The following is a 20,968-nucleotide window of genomic DNA, read 5'->3' as shown; positions in this document are numbered from 1 at the left end:
TTGATGGCGACCAACTGAAGCTCACCCGCAGGGTCCTGGCATAGCCCTAGCCCCACAAGCAGACTTTGGACAAAATTCAGACCCGTAGATTCCTTTAACAGAATACCCTTGTACCTGGAGGGGCAGGTGATGGCCACACCTCCCCTCCCCCACAGCTCACTAAGCCAATGCCTAACTGCCAAACCTTACAAAGTTATGACAATTGCTAAGAGGTAGGTGAAAATGGACAGTGCCAATCTGCCAAATGGGAAAAATCCCTACCTAGCCCCTGTTCCAAAACAGGCGACCAGCCGAAGTCCAGAGCAAGGCCAAAGCAGAAACCTAAAACACTGGGGGGGGGGGTTCGGCAGCGTGAAGCCAGGTAAAGCCCCAGTGACACGCCACTGGCTTTTAATGGCCCACACGATCACTCCACAACACTCTGATTGGCCAATATGCCGTGGCGCGACCATGGGGCACCACAAGGCTTGAGCTCATCCCCACCCCACCCCATGGATGGGGGTGTGCCTCAGGCCCACGCACAACACGGACCCTCAATTAGGAGGATCCAACTTAGCAATTAGCATGTTGGACTTCTCAGCTGAGGAGATATGGGTTCACATCTCTGATCAAGCATGACGCTCAGTAGTAGACCTTGTCAGCCTAGTCTATCTAACAAAAGGGCTATGTGCCAGGCCAGAGCTTTCCTTCAACCAGCAGCAATACTGGCAAGACTGCTCCTGAAGATTATGTCATTACTCCTGCTGTGAAAAATGTAAGAGCTGTGTTTCCCTGAATTCCTGCTCTACTACACCACTTCAAGATGACCACATTTACCCCAGATTGGCAGACTATGTCAAGATGGCACAAAAACAAGAAGAGAAAGACCTGTGTGCATTATTTTTCAAATAACATTAACATAAATTCATTCCATTGAATTTCAACATAATTGCAAGGTACAGCATAAATGACAGTTTTACATTAATGCCTGCAGATGTGATTTTTTAGTAACTCATTTGCAAATCAGAAAGAAAAGGCTTAGAGAGGGAAAAGCTGAAGTATTTTTCCCTGGTACTTTTAATTGAGTCAGATTAGATGGTAATGTAATAGGCTATTCCTGGACACCTTCTCTAATAAATCCCTTCTATTATAAACCACAGCGCTGTGAAAATTACTGCACTCCTTTCTGAAAGAAAATAAGAGAAGAAAAACCACATGATCAGAGAGAGGTATCTTTATCCCACATACTTTCCAGAGTATATGAAAATCTTGGTTGCTCTTTCAACACTTTTATACTTATACACCACAATTCATTTGCCTTTTTCAGACTCAGTATATCTTTCTTCACCTTCTGATATTTTGTATTATTTGGGTTTTATACTTGGACCCCAGTCTTCCTATAGAAAGCTCACATGTACTTCTCACACCTCCTTATCTTCATCATACACTCCCACACAACCAACTTTGCCCTATACAATTTCTTCATTGTTGTATTACATTAGTCTACCATGCTTCTTTTCCATTCCCTGCACTAGTCTTTTTATTCATGGGTTACCTTAATATGAATATCCTTCAGCTCTGAATAAATTTCTGCTTTATGCCATAATCCTACACACAGCAGCAGTGTGCCAGAGACTGTTCAAATATGGGATTCAGTTGTGGTGGGACCTTCTCAATTGCATGACTTTTGGTGGCTTTTCAGAGAACTGCTTGGCTCTCCAACATTTTGAGCCATGGTCTATCCCATCCCTGCTATATCAGATCCTTTTAACTGGAGATGCCAGGAAATGAATTTGTGACCTGATTGAATCACTCACTCCTTGTTTCAAAAACAGGGAAACTGGAAGCCTGGGTGATTTGTTGTTTTAAGCAAAGAAACATCATGCCAACCTCACCAGTTTGTGCTATTAAGTCTGGAAGACGGTACAATAACCTGCCTGGTATCAAGAGTTATCTGGGGCTGTCAAAAAGGAGGCAGGGCAGAGGGAGAGGAAGTATCATATGTTACCTAGGCTGTCTCCTCCCCCTCCTGGGTAGAGGCAGATCCTCTGTGCAACAGATGGGCTTGTACCATTGACCACAGAGAATATGTTGGCTCAACTTATTCCTTGGCTCTATCATCTCATACCCATGGCTCCTAATCTGTTTGGCGCCACTGCCATTGCCTTGAGTCCTTCCATTGTGGTTCCCATTGCAGGACAGAACAGAGAGGGGGGCAGGGGTCCAATTGGCATGGGCCTACAATTTTGAGGGGGCCTACTCACAGTTCCCTTGCTAGAGGCAAAGGAGAAGGGGCCCTTTGGTAAAGATTATTAAAATGGGACCTACATTTCCCATCTGGCCTGGGCCTATTACCAGCTTTGCACAACTCTGGCTGCAGGATGGAGAGAGCAAGGGAACACAAGATGGAGGCAGAGATGGCAGGAGCCTAATAATGAATAGAGCGGAAAGTAGGGAAGGAAGGGAGGAGGTGTCAAGGGGGGGGGCAGCTACTACTGTGCTCCGCTTGCTTTCTCTCTTCCCCCTTAAACCTAGGCTTGCCATATATCAGGAAAATTCCTGACAGTCCTGGTATTCAGGTGCAAAAATGGTGTCAGGGAGGAATTTTGCCAAATCAGCAAAATGCCAGAGAAAACCCAGAAGTATGACAACGCGATGGAAAAAGCAGTGGAAACAGCTCCAAAAGCTTAAAATCAGTATGGGGTCTTATATGGCAACCCTATTTAAACCGGGACTACCCAGTTGTGTTTGCCTCCCAAACACAGAGGTCTTTCTTTCCCCCATGCCTTCCTGTCTGCATATTAAACCCTAAACTCTAATTACACATTAGTGCTAGCCCCTGAATTGCTTCGGGGCCCAGATCCAGGTCAGGTTGGCCCCAGTCAGATCAGGGCTAATTCCAAGTAATAGATTAGGCCCTGACTCAGATCTGGAGGCTGTGCACAGCCCTATTTCTTACATGAGGATTTCTTCCACACGCCCAGCATATTTGGGAAATGCAGAAACAAAAGAATTCCATTTCCACTTCTCTATCTCCTATTTTTTTAAAAAACAACAACAGGGAGATAAAGAGGTGGAGAAAGGGTACATAACAATACGGGCAGTGAAATCAGTCTGTGATCAGGATATTAGACTACTTTTTAGAGAAAGAAAAACAATTGTGAAGATAACCAACCCTGGACTTAAGTGTCTATGTGCATAATTGATTCCAGGTGCTTTTCCAGGCACACAAAATTATAACCTAAGTAAGGTAAGGAAACGTTTCACTGCACCATAACTTGAAATTGTTTCTCAATAGAATGGGAAGGTGTATTTTAGGGAGGATCTGTGTGTGCCTTAAATTCAGGTTCATGGGCCAATTTTCCATAGAAAACTATCATGTCTTTTATATGAAAGGTCAAATTTCTTCTCACAAACATTTTAAATTCTTTCCCCCCCTTCCAACAGCAATACACTTGATATCATTATTTTGCCAGATTCCCATTCATTCATTTTGATGGATGCCAAGAGCTTTTGGAAGTCAAAAATCTCACTCTTATACTCTACATTTTAGCTTATTCCTAGACATCTAATAAATGCCAAGTTAATTCTGGCAGTTTGGGGCCACTATTTTTAATAAGCTCTATCACGTTAGTTGGCATGGAACTTGATTATATACACACACATTGTGTCTCCATGCTATTTTCTATTTTTAGAAAATCTGTTATATTAAAGTAACTATAAATTTTAAAAACTGATTACCAAATATTTCAGGACTGGTTGAGTCTATTAAGTTACCTACTCTTAAATCTAATAAATGTTCTTAGATTTCCCTATGAATGATCTGCCATAAGAAAAGTCTCTCACATTAGTGATCACCAGCAGTATTCATTTTTACCTAGCATTCATATTTGTATACCTGATATATTGAATTCTAAATGTCACCTCTGTGTATGGGAGACATGGGTCTCTGAAATCTGACATACTAACACAATAGCAAATTACTTATTAAGAAAGGAATTTCTGACCTTCTTACCCCATCGTAGCACACACGTACCTCAGCTTTTTCCTGTAAACTAGCCCTCCCCAACCTGGAGCCCTCCAGATATTTTGGACTAGAATTCCCATTGTCATGGGAGGCTTGATCATGATGGCTTGGACTTGGATGAGTTGTATTCCCAAACACCTAGAGGGCACCTGGTTGTGGAAGGCTTCTATAAACCATAGTGTGAACACCAGACAATGCAAAACAACAATTTGCTAAGCAGTAACATTCCATAGTATGCATGCAATTCCATGATAAACTATCATTTGTCATCTGTATTGTCCTGCCGAGTAGTAAGGGTGTTCTTATTCTTGCTAGTCTCTTGCATCACCTTCAGAAAAGTAGTGAGGTTTTTTTCACTGTTTGGCATGCAAGTAATTTTAATCACAACATATTAAGTTACTACTTAGCAAATTGTCACCCATATTCAATCTACAGCAGGTGACTACCACTAATGACAGATTCATGACTTCCAATCTAATACCCCAAGAGAAAAATGCAAGTCAGCCTTCATACGGACTTTTGATAGGCCATGGCAAAGACTGTCAAATCAAGAAACAGCACATTTAGATACATGATGGGCTGCCATGTTTAGAAATCAAAGCCAGTGGATATGGGCCCTTAGGCACGTCAGTAAAGCAGATGAGGGCAAGGATGCAATCGGGGCTGTATGATAGAGGGAGGAAGCAGAACAAAAAGAAGAGCTTTGAGAAGAAGCAATAAGGTGGCTTGTCTAATTAGTATAGAGAAAGCTTGAGAATAACATATGTTCCCCATTCCATTCCTTAATTATTCTGTGAAACATTCTGTACTGTGTTCTATGCGTTCTGAATTCTAGTTTAATTAAGATGTTCTAATGTTAGTTCTGAAGTTCGGTCATGAGCTGCTAGACACTGCCTTCCATTTCTTCAGTTCATTTGCATCTTTTCCCCTTCTGCATTACCAATGCAAATGTGTGCATTGATAAAACACCTGGGAGGAAAAGCAATCTCCATGTGTATAATTCCATCAAGATTATATTTTGTTCGATGTTCTACTGAAGTGCATGTCTGCTACTGCTCATTGGTGAAATGTCACACACATATCTTGATAAAGCCTTACGTGCAATTACACAAGGATTGCTCATTGGCAGTATTTAATCAATGCACATATGCACATATTTAATTTAGGAGGGCTAAGGAAAGACATGAAGGGACAGAAAAAGCTGGTAAACTCTGCATGCAGTATGCCTGGTACAAGTGTGTATGTTTTGTTTAATGGAAGCTGCTCAGTGCAATGGCTTTATGAAATATGATAAGGGAATTTGGAAACTGCAAAATCTAGGGGGGGGAATTAGATGAGGAATATTTTAGAAGCATACATAGAGAAAAGACATTGACCTGTTAATTCCAAAATGTATCTATCCATCAGCCTAATGACAATCAGTGCTTTATGCAATTGACAGAGATCACAAGTTGAAAAACAACTATGTCATGACACTCTAGTAGCTTTCATTTATCATACAATGGAGCTGCAACACAGAAGCAAGATTCAAAATATTCTTGACAGGTTGGTACACTGAGCTGAAACCAACAAGATGAAATTCAACAGAAATAAGTATAAAGTCCTCCATTAAGGTACCAACAATCAAAGGCACTGGATGGGAGATATCTGGCTTGACAGCAGGACATATGAAAAGGATGTAGGTGTCTTAGTTGATCATAAATTGAGCATGAGCCAGCAGTGCAATGCAGTTGCTAAAGAAGTCAATGCAATCTCAGAATGCATTAACAGGAACACAGTCTCCAGACCATCAGAAGTAAAAGTTCCAGTTTATTCTGCACTGGTCAGATTGCCTCTAGAGCAGAAGTTCCAAGTTGGTGGTCCATGAACCCCAGGAGTTCCTCGTAAGCCACTCAGGGGATCCATGGCACCATTCACATAACCAAAACTACCATAGAAATATCAACAATTCTAAAAGTAGGTGGTCCATAGCTTTGCTTTTGCAAAACAGATGGTTTACAGTATTTAGAACCACTGTTCTAGAATATTGTGATGTATTCTAGGTACCACATTTTAACAAAGACACTGACCAACTGGAGGGCAACCAGGATTGTGAGATGTGTGGAAACCAAGTCCTGTAAGGCACATAGTTAGAAGAACTGGGCATGTTTTACCTGGAGAAGAGACGTTAACGAAAGACAAGACAGTAGTCTTCACATATACTATAAAGGTTGTCATGTAGAAGATGGAGCAGAAAAAATGTTTGGATAATTGAAAGGGTGCAGTTTTGAGGTAACCATAGGGAAAATTTGCCTAACAATAGAACTGATTGCTTCAGAAAGTGATGGGCCTTCATTTCCTGGAGATATTCAAGCAGAGGCTAGTCCATCATTTGTCAAGGGTAGTGTAGTTGCATCCTGACTTGCACAACCTGTATGGGGCAGGGGCTGGACTAGAGGACCTAAAAGATCTTTTCCAACTCTATATTTTATTATTGGCCATAAATTTCACAACACATGGCCAATTACTCATACAAATGGGCAACGAGATTTACCAAAAATACAAGTCATACAGACCAGCTAAGTAAAGCAATGTAGGCTTCCAGCACAAATACCTATAGCTGTGGAATGACTGTCTTTCTCTGTCTGTGAATCTCTCCAGTATTATTTTGATCCTAGCCACTACAGAGATTCACTGATGCTTAACACATAGCAATAAAATTTGAATGCATGTTTTATGCTTTTATTTATTTATTCATTCATTTGTTTAAAATGAATTACTACATACAAAACTACAGTTTCATTATTATTGGAGGAGGGTTTCTCAAAAAAAAGTGGAACTGCAAACAATTACCATCCAGAGCATATATCATACATTTTGCATGTTATAAATTACAGGAGAAATAGCAGACTTACAGTAAAGAAGTAAATACCATGGAGCTTACTTCCTAGTAAATATATTTAGGATTGCAATCTCACAGGAATTAAATATCTGAATTTACTATTTCTCTATTTAGACAGCACTCATTTGCATAATTGGATGGGTACTTTTGTGCTTAGTTTGGTTGCCTGCAGGCTAGCTGGCTTATTATGAAGAAAGGTGCCACTAATTTGTTTATTAATTTCCAATTAAATTTTGTATTGTGTGCATGGTGATTCTCTACTGAGTTGTAAACTGAGTTGTTTTTTTGTCTAAGTTATGTTGTGTTCATAACAGCACTCATGCAATTAGCAGAACTATTACCACTGCAGTAATTAGGATACTGTTCTGAAGATTGGTATAAAATAAAATTGATTTTGTTTAGATGTGAGTACAGTTGGGTATAATAATCCCATATTCTTCCCATGATACCCATCACTATACATTGCATATTCTGTAATAGTATTTTTCAAGTGTCTTTTATGACCATGCAAGGTAGAACATGGAGGGTGGGAGTAGAGAACACACAAATTCTTTAGAATGGAAAGGTTTGCACATATAGGATACAGAATACAGTGTGTGTGTGTGTGTGTGTGTGTGTGTGTGTGTGTGTGTGTGTGTGTGCAGTGCCAGATTTAGGGAAATGAAGGTGGTTCCCCTGAACTGGGCACAGAGCTGAGGGGGCACAAAATAACTACCACTGCTACTACAACAATAATAACAGCAGCAACAACTGTATTTATCTGGCTACCTACTGAGAAAATCCATAAAAGTAACTATACCCAAATAAATTATTGTGAAAATAAGAAATAATTTTTTTGGGGGGGGTACCAAATTTTGTCTTCATTCATGGGGTCAATTTACCAAAGTCTGCCCTTGATGTGGGTGTGAACTACTATTCCTTCCCCACACATTACTTATATTATGTACCCTCCAATATGCTGGGCAGTGAAAAAATTCACCTCATAACCAGAAATAATTAAAAATCAGGAATGGGAAACAAGCAGGAAAAAAGAAAAGGGATGATGAGAATAATTAATTATCACACACACACCTAAGAGTTGTGCCAAAAATGATTCTGGCAATGAAAGCCTTTGGATTTATGTCCATATGGAAGATATTAATGGACTCCTACCACACCCTGGAAGCAATTTCAGATTGATACTGATTGGTAATTTTTAATGTACTACAATTTCAAAATGTCATTCAGGGGAAGAAGAGATGTGTGATAAATTTATTCTGTGAACTGCCCAGAGACCTGCGGGTGTAGGACAGTATATAAATAAAATAAAATAAAATAAAATAAAAGTTCTGATATGAATCCTCAGTAGGGCAAAAACAAGGGATACAAAACCTACTCTTCAGCCTGTATTAAAACAACATATATAATTTTGAAGCGTCATTTCCTGGAATTATTGTAAAGCAGGGTTAGTTTTGGTGGATTTTTCCATTTTTTACATGAATTTTATATCAGTGTAACTCCTTTGATTTTAATAGAAAATGTGTTTTTTTAGCTTTTAGTTTAATGGAGAAATGGATTTTCTATTTACATAATGTAAAATAGCCCTTAAACGTCATTATGGTTAGATATGCAAACTATTGTTTTCAAAAACAGTTGTATCATTTGTATTATGAAGGTTTTGGGGGCCTATTATTTGGTTCAGCCCTCTTTTCCTCTGGAGTTTTAAGAATGACACTACAAGAAGCTGTAATCTGGATCATTTCTGAATACCAGTTACCGGGAATCCCAAGTTGCTAGGAGAGTGCTGTTGCTCTTGCAGATTTCCCACAGCCATTTGCTTGACCATTGGGAGAACAGTATGCCAAGAAAAAGATTCCCATTGGATATACCCATATACTGTCCACACATTGCCTATTTCGTGTTGAAAAGGAACTTCCTCTCAAGAAAGACTGACCAGCTAATACACCAGCTAATGAAATACACTTAGTGTCTGGATGACAGCCATTGTAGTACAATTCAAAATATTATAATGTTGGCATTGTTGAAATTATATGTTATTATTTGTATTGTTGCATTATGTTTTGAAATGAATCAGTGGTACTAGAAGAAGAAGAAGAAGAGTTTGGATTTGATATCCTGCCTTTCACTCCCCTTCAGGAGTCTCAAAGTGGCTAACATTCTCCTTTCCCTTCCTCCCCCACAACAAACACTCTGTGAGGTGAGTGGGGCTGAGAGACTTCACAGAAGTGTGACTGGCCCAAGGTCACCCAGCAGCTGCATGTGGAGGAGCGGAGACGCGAACCCGGTTCCCCAGATTACGAGACTACCGCTCTTAACCACTACACCACACTGGCTCTCTAGGACCTGGGAGACCAATAAAAAAGAGAGAGGAACAAACCAACAGCAGATGATCACAGCCTAAAATAGTCTTAAGGTAAAATGTTGCAATTTAAAAGATCTGTGAGGAAACCTATTTGTCAGGTATCAAAACTACATTAAAGTAGGCACCAGGCAAGCCTTCCTAAGGAGGACATTCCACAAGTAAGGAGCCACTCCTGAAAGAAACAGGAGTTGCAATCCAATTATGCAAATGTGAAGCAGCCAGTCCCGTAAAATAAGCTTCAATCCTCTTCGTCTACTTTGGCAATCACTCGTAGCTGAGTAAGATTGTCTTCCATGAACACGGTCTGAACAGTGAGTCTGTAAGTAGCTGTGGAAGCCAATTTTGGATCAACACGTCCTTCCACAGCGGGGAAATAGGTTTCCAGGCAGAGTGGATCACGGTGAGGATTTGCCAAACATGCCTTCCTCTTAGCACATTTCTCCTTTTCTTCCTGAGTTTGAGCATCTTCAAAGTCCGTGACACCTTTGGTAAAGACTGTTCTCCAATTGGAGCACTCTCAGGCCTGTTGTCAGGGATGATCCTCCACAGGGAGAATTGTCAGGGAGACTTCAGGAAGGAGCTTCTGTTGCTTATTTAGACAAGATGACTGGTCAATTGCAACTTGTATTTTGCAGGCCAGGACCTCACACATGCAGCTCAACTTGCCAGACCAATCTGAAGAATCATGTGTGTAGCACCCATTTTCTCATTCAGTTAGGAATATGCGCAAGGTGCTTTCTGGATCCTGCTTCTTTCTACATGTGACATCTACTTGTGTTGATAAAAATATATTTGGTTATGTCTGTAAGGTTGCAAGGAAAACTGGTGTGGCAAGACTCACAAAAACATTGTGTCCCATCAGAAGATGGGGCCAAGCATTCTGCATGAGTCACATTCTGACAGTTTTTGAGAAAGGGCCATCCATGAAACCAGCTTTAACCAGAATAAGATTTCCCCTTGATAAGCCTCATCAGCCAACTAGATTGTGTTAGGACCATTTATAGCTCAGAGCCTGCAGCTTTAACAACAGCACACTGATTAATTGTTGATGTGAGTTACGCAACTACTTGAGGGTGGTTGTAAAGCTAATTGGGAAATTTAGAGTCATCATAATTTTCCATCAGATCATTGTAAAAATAGATAGGAATTTATATTACATTTAAATTAAGGTTAAGAAAAGAATAAACATTTTGCTACAATACATGCTGTCCAATAAGCTTCGTTATTCAGTAACTAGTAGGGAATTGGTAATCAGAAATTTATGCTGCACTGAAAACATGAGCAATACAACTAATCCAATAAGCTTTTTAAAAAAAGAGTCAGGAAAAGTGAATGGAAGAATTGTGTTCTCTGCTGCATTTTCCTATGCAAACAGCCTGTTGAAATCCAAACAATTGCCCCATTATTTATGATGAAGACACGTCTGCATTTATGAAGTAGATGAATATGCAGAACCAAAAGTGTGACCCAAGAAACGTGCCGTATGTTTCCACCAGCTAATGAAGTGACAACAGTCTTCACCTTTCGTGCCCCAGGATATTTCAAAGTCTACCTACTGATACAGGAGGAATTAGCTGGTCATGCATGAGCAATGCTGCTTCTATTGATAGGCTTTCCATTGTACAGCTGGACAAAGTATAATTAGCATTACATAAAAGAGATATGTTGATACTTTAAAGTCCAAGAACATTCCACCACATGATGCGCTCCTATAAGCCTCCTTCTCATTTGGAGAAAGAATAGCTGTCGTCAAACCTATTGATCTTCTTTTCTTTAATGTAATGATTGCATCTGATTACTTTAGGCTGAACTCTGAGCATATTGTGTTACTTAAGGCACTAGGAAAGAACACAGAAGGAATAATCTTAACCTTTTGTATAAGAATATTACATTTCCCCCATATGCCCATGGAATGATTCAATAAATGCTGCATGTTCCAAATTACATTTTGGCAATCCCTGTAAATGATAGAACTAAAAAAAAAAGACCTTTTATTTTAGATAAAAAAGGTTTTCTGTTGTGACTTTCTGAGGAAATCTAGAGTCAATTTCCAGTTGTAAATGACTGCTTTTTACTGAAACTATGGCAGTTTAAAACAGACGAAGATCCAAGCTCATGTATGTGTGACTTTGCCCACTCCTGGAGCAAGATTGCAAATATGGGCAGTTTCAGAGAGGTACGTTTACTGCCAATCCCCCTGCCCCCATTTGCCATATTATCTTGGTTTGGCTATGAACACCTTTAATCTTATTTTGCCCAGGCAGGTGCATTATGTGACCCATGAGAGCAGCAAAATAAGCAGATTGTACAATGGTGATGGAATAAAATCAGGCCAAATCTTTATTGGCAGCAGCAGGCAGGGCAAGGGTTGGCATTGGGTCCAAGGATCAGTTCATCATTCCTCAAGCCCCATGTTGATGGAATGGATCTGCTGGGTTTGGATTGCTCCAAACCTGTATGACAAGAGTCAGCCAGTGTTGAACTTTGCCATGGTGCAAGCCAAGCAAGCAGGGTCGCACTGGGGTACCAGGGCACAGATTCCAACCAGGCAGATATCAAACCCAGGCTTGGGTTTGCTGTGGTCAATCCTCCCCTCAGGCACCTTCTGGGGGCCCCTCTATACTATGTTGATCCTGACCAGTGCCATTTCCACCCTCATAAAACAATGTTCTTCTGCCTAACAAAGGAAAGCCATGATTTCACTGAGGGAAAGGCAGAAAAAAAACCCAACCAAGTGCCAATCAGGTTGGGGGGGAATCATTTCTGGCCCTGTCAACCAATGACCCAAAAAGAAAACAAAAAAGAAACAGAAGAAGAGAAAAAATTACAAGGACCTCCAATTTTCTGTCCATCCATAACATAAAAGAAATTATTCAATATATTCACTCTAAAATTACATCCAACTAACCTCCTTTCTGTTGGGCAATATTTTCCCACTCTCCCAACCCAAATGTCTCAGATTAATTAATTTTCCTTTTTACACATGAAGTCAAAAGGGGGTTCTCTAATTATTGTTATTAATAAATTTCAGAAATAGTTTTTCTTTAAGTAAACATGTCAACTTTGTCTCTAAAAACTTCAACAATCATTCCTCCATGTTAAACAATAAGTCCTTCCATCTTTGACCACACAAGGATTTCTCCACTGTGATCATATAGTAAAATAATATTCCACAATTCTTTTCTTATAATGTATTCATTGATATGCAACCAGTTCCACATCTTCTGTTCCTATTGCCTGCTTTTGGCAATAGGATTTAAAAAGTGTTGCTGAGTTGTAGGCTGGTTCCTTAAATAAAGAGTTAACTTCCCTGACAACGGACTCTTCCTCTTTGTGCTGACCTGCATCTGACTCCAGCCCTGACACACACACATGCTACTTGGACATTTATTTCCATTCCATTCAGAAAATCTCTTCTCTGGAGCAAAGGAAGCACACACCCCTGTCCATGCCTCCCTCCCTCCCTCCCTCCCTCCCTCCCTCCCTCCTTTTTAAAGTTTAAAACAAGCCCCAGCACTGGTTGAGGAAGGTGCCCACCAGGCCTGAGCATGCATGGATACCCCTACTGTGCCTTCTGTCCCCACACCAGAGTTTTCCATCTGAAAAAAACACTACACACACACACCAAAAAAACTGGCATGCATCAGGGTCAGGCCTGATGATCTAAGCTAAGATTTTAAAACTTACTCTAATTGCATGTAGTTTTGATTGACCTGTGTGGTAAGACTAGCAAACTGGAATAGTAATTAAAGCAACATAAATGACATCAACTGGGAGCCTGAACTGCCATACTAAATAATGGATGCCAACTTTTAATTTATAGTTAATGAACTAATCTCTCCCTTTCCACCCATTAATATTTCATGCAACTTTAATCAGAATTCAAGTATAAACAAAGCACTACATAAAACTATGCACTTATATCAAAGGTATATTTTGCCATTTCAAATATGTAAAGCACTTATTTGCAATTACACACTAATTCAACTTAGACACATAAGGCTTTTCTACATCACTGTGCAAACAATGAGAACAACCAATTTTCCCAACCCTTTAAGGACATTTATTGGATTCTCTCCACAGGGAGACAGGATAACTACAAGGGCGACTTCACGTTAAGGAAAATTATAGCGATTCAAGCTTATTCTCCCGCATTCCACAGACTTGGTGTTCATCTATGCATAAAGAATTTCTCTTTCTAGGCCCTTTCAGACATTTTGTATTTTCAATCAATAAACATGTGAGGGATGGCTGTGGAGACAAGCACATTAGCTTCAACCCTGCCCCACTTCTGGTTATCTTTACCAGTGCTCTTCTGTAGTCCTGTAGTTGTGGAGACTCTCCATGTTTTAGAACTCTGATTTTCCTGGACCCTAAAATATGAAGATCCTCAAAGCTACAGGACGCACCCAACTTCAGTCACCACCCTCCAACTTGTGGATGATAATGTGGGAGAAGATAGTGATTCCTCTCACATATTTACTGAATGCTAGAGATGAGGCAGAAATTCAGTTTGGTTTTCACTTTCTGAAACAATACATTAAGCAAAAAGCAGCTATACTTTGAAATTTGCATTTCTTCAACATTTGCAATGCTGTTCTCCAACCAAAAAAATATGTACGAATATATATTCATTTTAGAAATGTGTTCCTTCAGGAATGAAAAAACAGCACCACATTCCACGAGGAGACTGTCTTCTGCTGCCAAGCATGCTATTGGCATGTATAAACATTTGATACTAACAGTAGTAATAAGTATATAGAATGGGGCAAAGTACACAGGAGCTGGAGCCAAAGTTTCATCATTGTGTGCTACTCTTCCATTTTGAATATCACCCTAAATTATGGTGTGTTGGAAGAGGGTGCACATTTTCTCCCATATATTTCAAATTAAAGCCAAGGTGGGGGGGGGGGGAATGCTTTGTTTATCCATCTGTCCCTTGAATAGCTCTTACAGTTAATGGGATCTATTTGCTCTTCTGTTTTTGGCTAATTAACTTACTCTTTCCAAATTGTTTGTTCTTTTCCCCTAAAAACATGAATAACATTTTCTTTTCCAAAAGAAATACAAATACATAATACAAAGAGGGGTGATCTTGTTATAATGCCAGGTTAGATGCACATCTGGCAATTCTCTCTAATCAATTTACAGAGAACATAATGGTTCCAAGAACAATTAATTGATTGATGTTGCCTTCCTGATGAAATACCGTTTTGTTTCTTCCGTTGATGAGGTACAGAATAAGATGAAGATCCTGGTGAGAAGAATGCACACCAGTGTTTCAACCACATTGTCAAGTTCACATATTTAGTTGAAAGATTCATATAATGTCATTTAACAGAGCTTTCAGGGCCATTTACAAAAATAAAATACATACATTGAAAAGCCTGGGAATTTTAGAGCTGTTTCTCACACATTGCTTTCTCTACATGGATGTATTAAAAGACACAAAATGTGTATAATATCGGGAGCAAAGATTGGACATCTGCTTTACTGCATGCATAGATTTTGCTCACATTGGTATTTTGCCATATACAGTATGTGCAAGATGAATGCATGTGCCTTATCATGCACAGTGCATGCATATTTTCCACTTGTATACTCCTGCATGGTGGTTATACCTATGAAGAAAAATGCATGTGTAAGGAAACTTTAGGGATTATATATTTAAAGAAAGTTTGGTTCTTAGAAAAAAATAGTTATCATTTTGTCCAACACTCCTTGAATATGAACATGCCAAAAGACACTGCCACAAGATTAACATGTAACTATCAATGGCATTAAAACCATCAATGGTACTGTGCAATATTTTATGTTGATGGTTTTAATTGTACTGTGTGCCACACTGAGGAAGAATAATAATTAAAAAGTCAAATAAAATAAATAAATAGACGATGAAGTTGCATGATCGATATAGTACAGTTGTTCCTGTTCATATTCACGCACAATGGAAACAGAAATGCTTCCCCCTGAACAATCCATTTCCATTTGTCTCTGTTCAAGGTTGAAGTAACCATGTGGGTCTTTCCTATCCAGTTGTTGTCTGAACAAGAGAAAGGACAAAGATCATTTAGAATCATCACTAACTCCCCCCCCCCTCACGATTACACCAATCACACAATACTGCTTGCATGGTTGCCATGCATGCTTATAAGGTCAATTATTCCCAACAATTACTCACTAAAAACCGTCAACCAAGGTCATAAGAGAACCAACCAAAGCCATTCAGAACATTCTTAAAGCAAGGTAGAATATAACCATGGAAGGAATCCAAGAAGGCAAGAAATCCATCTCTGGACCTACTTTCCTACGCCACGAGAAAAAGCTTCTGCCCAAATAAACTATGGTGTTTCTGAGAAACCATCTCAGTAATTAATTCTTCCTCAGCCTGTGAATTCAGGCAGCCTCTTTATTCTCTTCAACATTCAAACAGTGTACTTAGGAAGGCTGACACAACCAAAATGATCCCACTATCTTTATGTCTGAATGTTGTGTAGTGACACAGAAACAATTACCGTAGATGGCAGAGGCAGAGAGAACCCAAAAAATCCCATGGTATCCTAGCTTGTACTTGTAACTAGATATAATTTTGTTAAATTTATTATAAATATTGTGGTGGAACATAATGCTTCAAAATGTAAATTTCATAAGGATTTTTTTTAAAATCCAAAAACTTTCAATATCTCAAGTTAAAAGTATACATTATGGTTTTAAAATATGTTAGGAGTTAATTAATCTTACCCTGGTGGTACATAAATCCAAAACCACACCACACAATAAATAAAATACATCCTGTGGTTAAACATCCAACGTCAATGAAAACTGTGTTGATTTGCATAGAACTAATAACCAAAAATTACATCCAATTCTCTTGCACAATATATGGATCCCATTTGCCTGAACAAGTCATACAACCCTGTCTTCAACAATTACATGGTTCAGTAATGATTGTTACTAACAGTGCAATCCTATACTGTTCATCTGCTCAGGAATAACCTCAACTGGGATCTGGACTACAAGGGAGATCAGCCGTGAGGCAGCTTAAATCCACCAAGGCATGCCCCCCGGCCACCAGGATTGGCTGGCCAGATTCCATGACACAGCCAAGGTATCTCCATTGACATGGGGGCTAAGCCCAGCCCCCGCTGGGTGCGAGAGGCCATGTGGCCTGACTGCAACCCCCTCCCCAATGAGGAAGTGGAGCGGACTTGCAGCCTAAATAACAATAAAGAGTACATTAGAGCTGGTTTGAGAGAAATTCTCAAAGAAATTCTAACATACATTTCCTAATAATGTATCTTTTTAAAATTATATTCTCTGAAACCATTTTTTTTCAACATTCCAAATTCCGGGTGCTATTGGGTTTTAGGATCTTTTGGGTGAATTGAACTGTTGTAGGAAATTTGTGTACATCACTACTGAAGTACACCCATTAATGCTCTCCTCTGTACCAAGGTAACATTTGGACATACCTATGAAAATCTAAAACTACAAGAAAGATTGCTGAAGGCAACTTCTAGCAAAGGGAATATGATTTTATCACAAATATATCAATCATGTCTTGTTTTGCATTTGGGAGCTAATAAAAATTAAACCTTGCACACAATGTCACAAATGAAAATTGAATCACTGTAGACATCCATAATATAAAAGTGCATAAATATAGCAGTTCTTTGGTTCACCCTCATTTAGCAGTGAGACAAGGGATTTTTCACATAACCTGAAGCTATACATTAAGTCTTTCTTTCGTGAGAAAGCAATGCATGCAGAAATGTGTAACAGGTCATAGAAAGAGATGCGCCCACCACCTTCTACCCATTTCAGCACTATAATATCAGTACTGAATATGTCACTTTAAATGCTAGAAGCCTGATAACAAAAATTTGCTTGGCTGATTCAAATCAATATATAAAACTCAAACTTCTTCATCTTTTTTCCTCCTCCTGGTCATATGCACCTCTTCATTTTGCCCACTCAGTAAAGGGTTAAGCTGAAAGCTAAAATCGTTACATTTTTTGCAGTAAAAGTTGCACTTTCACCCTTTGCTTGTACTGCCATCATTGTTAACCTATGTATAGCACAGATTCAACTCAAGTAGGGCATTTGAGGTTTTATAACAGTTCTATCTTCTCTGAGGATCCCAACAACAGCCTATTTCCCTTACATGCTCACTGTACTGTTAAGCAGGAAGTCTTCAACTGACCCACGGCTGATGTTCCATGCTGATATGGGATATGATACTTCCTTCAGTATTACGAGTTCTGAGAAGGAGCTGTCTAGAGGTATGCTAAACAGGCTTGGTATATCTTCAAAGCAAAGCCAACTTTGGGGAATTGAAAAAATAAAAAATGATGTCAGACAATGGTTGCTACTCTAAGTTGGGCCATCAAGGTAAAGTGTGTAATCACAGCATTTTGACATTGAACTAGTTTCACTTAGGGTGGGTGGATGCCATCATCACTCTAGGTTACCTCCCTCCCTAGTAAAGTGTCAGTGAAGAGTGATTTGCTTTTCAATGTCTTTCTTCAGGCATTGGAGGCCTGCATGAGACATCAAATGATGTTAAGATACTTTCTTAGGGATTCTTTGGTGGTAAAAAAGGAGGGGTATAGGACTCCTGGATGGTTAAGTCCAGTCAAAGGCGACTATGGGGTGAGGCGCTCATCTAGATTCAGGCCAAAGGAACCGGTGTTTGTTCACAGACAGCTTTCTGGGTCATGCGGCCAACAAGACTAAATAGCAGTGGTGGCAGCTGAGCAAGAATATTTTTGTGATAGTTCACTTGAATGATGTGAAGGCACAACCAAATAGAATCATGGAACTGTATAGTTAGAAGGACCCAAGAGCACGACACAGTTCTCCAGGTCTGACCAAGGCAGAATCGAGTGAAACTATTACTTCCTTTGATATGGACACTATACAGTGGTAGAATCATAGAATCATAGAATCATAGAGTTGGAAGAGACCACAAGGGCCATCGAGTCCAACCCCCTGCCAAGCAGGAAACACCATCAGAGCACTCCTGACATATGGTTGTCAAGCCTCTGCTTAAAGACCTCCAAAGAAGGAGACTCCACCACACTCCTGGGCAGCAAATTCCACTGTCGAACAGCTCTTACTGTCAGGAAGTTCTTCCTAATGTTTAGGTGGAATCTTCTTTCTTGTAGTTTGGATCCATTGCTCAGTGTCCGCTTCTCTGGAGCAGCAGAAAACAACCTTTCTCCCTCCTCTATGTGACATCCTTTTATATATTTGAACATGGCTATCATATCACCCCTTAACCTCCTCTTCTCCAGGCTAAACATGCCCAGCTCGGGTTAAGTACTTAATTCGTTCTGGATGTTCTTAACCTGAAGCACCACTTTAGCTAATGGGGCCTCCTGCTGCCGCCTCACCGCTGGAGCACAATTTCTGTTTTCATCCTGAAGCAAAGTTCTTAACCTGAGGTACTATTACCGGGTTAGCAGAGTCTGTAACCTGAAGCGTATGTAACCTGAAGCGTATGTAACCCAAGGTACCACTGTACTTCTGTTGATGCAACCTAGAAGTAGTATGATGTAGCTCACCAACTCCTGGATCAATCCAAATTTCATTCCCGTCCCCCACCCCACCAGAAAATGGAGGGCTGAAATTTCACTACAAGTCTGTGATACCTTAGAACATTCAAACAAATGATCTCAACATACATCCTCCCCCAAATCACCCTATAGTGCTTTACCACATCAGTCCCCATATCAGCTATTCATCTGAACCCACTCACAAGTGTTCATTGAGAAAAGGACATGCTGAATAAAATAGAAGGACAAACTGAACTAAATAAAAATAGCACAAAGGACAAAAATGCACAGATGGAGACAAGCCAAACAGATCTACTAGAGTACTTTATATTTCACCTTGGTTAATGGTCTCCTTGTAAATGACTTGAAAGTTTTGCTGCCTAATAGTATTAGAAAAATACTGTTGAAAAATACAAAGTAAATAAAATCTATATTTCTTTCAATAAAAATACATGGTTATGTATACTCTATCCTAATAACATGATTTATTAAAACACTCTTGCATGTACTGCTCACATTTGGCATTTAGCTGTATCACTGTCCATTAGGGACAACAATACAATTTAAGGACATATTCAGATTCTCAAGGACAATTCTGAGATAATTTAAACAGCTTATATATGCTTTGTTGTATTACCAGGCATTGCTTTGTGTGAAAACAGCAGCAACAAAGTGAAGAATGATCTGTACTTTTAAGACATCAAGATACATTTGCTGAAGAGACACAAACAATTTATAGGACTTTATAGGATTGTAAACGTTGACCAACTTTATATTATACTGGTTAGGAAAAGTGTTGTAGGTATTTCCACATAGCAGCTGAAGAGCTACTTATAAATGTATCGTTGCAGTAATCACTAAACCATTAGGCCTAAACAGATTGGAGTCTTGCTGAGACCAGAAACAGAGCCATTACTACATGACAGTTATCATGACTTAGCCATATCAAGGTGATAAAATTTATAACCTTTGCAACATACACATGAAGATTCTACACACAGATTGTGGCCAAACTTACCAAGCAGATGGCTAGACACTGAAATCTTCATATAGCATAACACTCCAAGATAAATGGTGCTGTTTACAAACCATTTTATTTATTTTAGCCTGTGACAATGACATGGCAACATTAGATGCTCTTCAGAAGACTCAATCTAGGGTAAAGAACTGCTATGGGACAAATCAGCAGGCAAAGGAAGAAACGGCAATGCTTAGAAAATATGTTGTGTGCAGAGCATTATGGAAAACCTTCTGAGGAAGAACATGGTCACATGGCACTTGGAAGTTTTCTCAGACCACCATAGCCCATGGTACTCTTCCCAGATCACATTTCCTCCATAACAGCATTCCCTCTCCCCCTGTCACACCTCAGATAGAATACTACTCTCCAGGCTTTGTGGGGGAACTACAATGGAGATCAGGTAGATGCCTAATAAGTGTTCTTCTATGGGTACTGGCTCTATTGCTGCAATGTTGAGGAGATGAGGGACACATTCCACCACAATCTAGTGTTTGGAGGGTGACGTGGAGATCGATGAACCAATGTTGAGGGTGACTGGTGAATTCTATGCAGTAACCATAGGAGATGGTATAGAGGACCCATTGATCCATTGTTGAGTGCCGCCAAGTATGTATGAATGCTTGTAGGTGACCCCCCTCTTGAAACGTGAAGGAGTCATTGGTGGTTTTCAGTTTGGTGTGGGGGCTTGGAGGTGTTGAACTTGTCTCCCTGATGTCCCTTTGGAGGAAAAAAGAATCCCAGTTGTTCCAGATTTGTTTTAGCCTGTATTTATTTGGAGTGCCTTGCTGTCTGTAGGGACAAAAGGACTTCTTTTCTGATGCAGGGTATAAAGCCTGTTCGTCCCACTGGGTGACAATAACTTTTCTTTTGTCTTTAGATTCAATAAGAATGTCTTTGAGTGCTTTTCCCCCAAAGAGCATCAATCCTTAGAAAGACACTGTAGAAAAGTTGATTTTTGAAGCCGTCTTTGCTTCTCACTGTTTAAGCCATAAGGTTCAGCTTGCTATGACACCTGCAGCCATGGAGCATGCTGAAAACTTTGATGCGTCCTTCATGGAGTCTACCATAAAAGCTGCCACACTAGATATCTTGAGTAAGGTGTGGTAGATGCAGCAGGATCCTGTTCTGGAGTAGTGGAAAT

This window comes from Podarcis liolepis (genome assembly GCF_965112155.1).
Source record: "Podarcis liolepis genome assembly, chromosome: 4".
NCBI classification, from domain to species: Eukaryota; Metazoa; Chordata; class Lepidosauria; order Squamata; family Lacertidae; genus Podarcis; species Podarcis liolepis.
Note: the sequence above shows the minus strand (reverse complement) of the source record.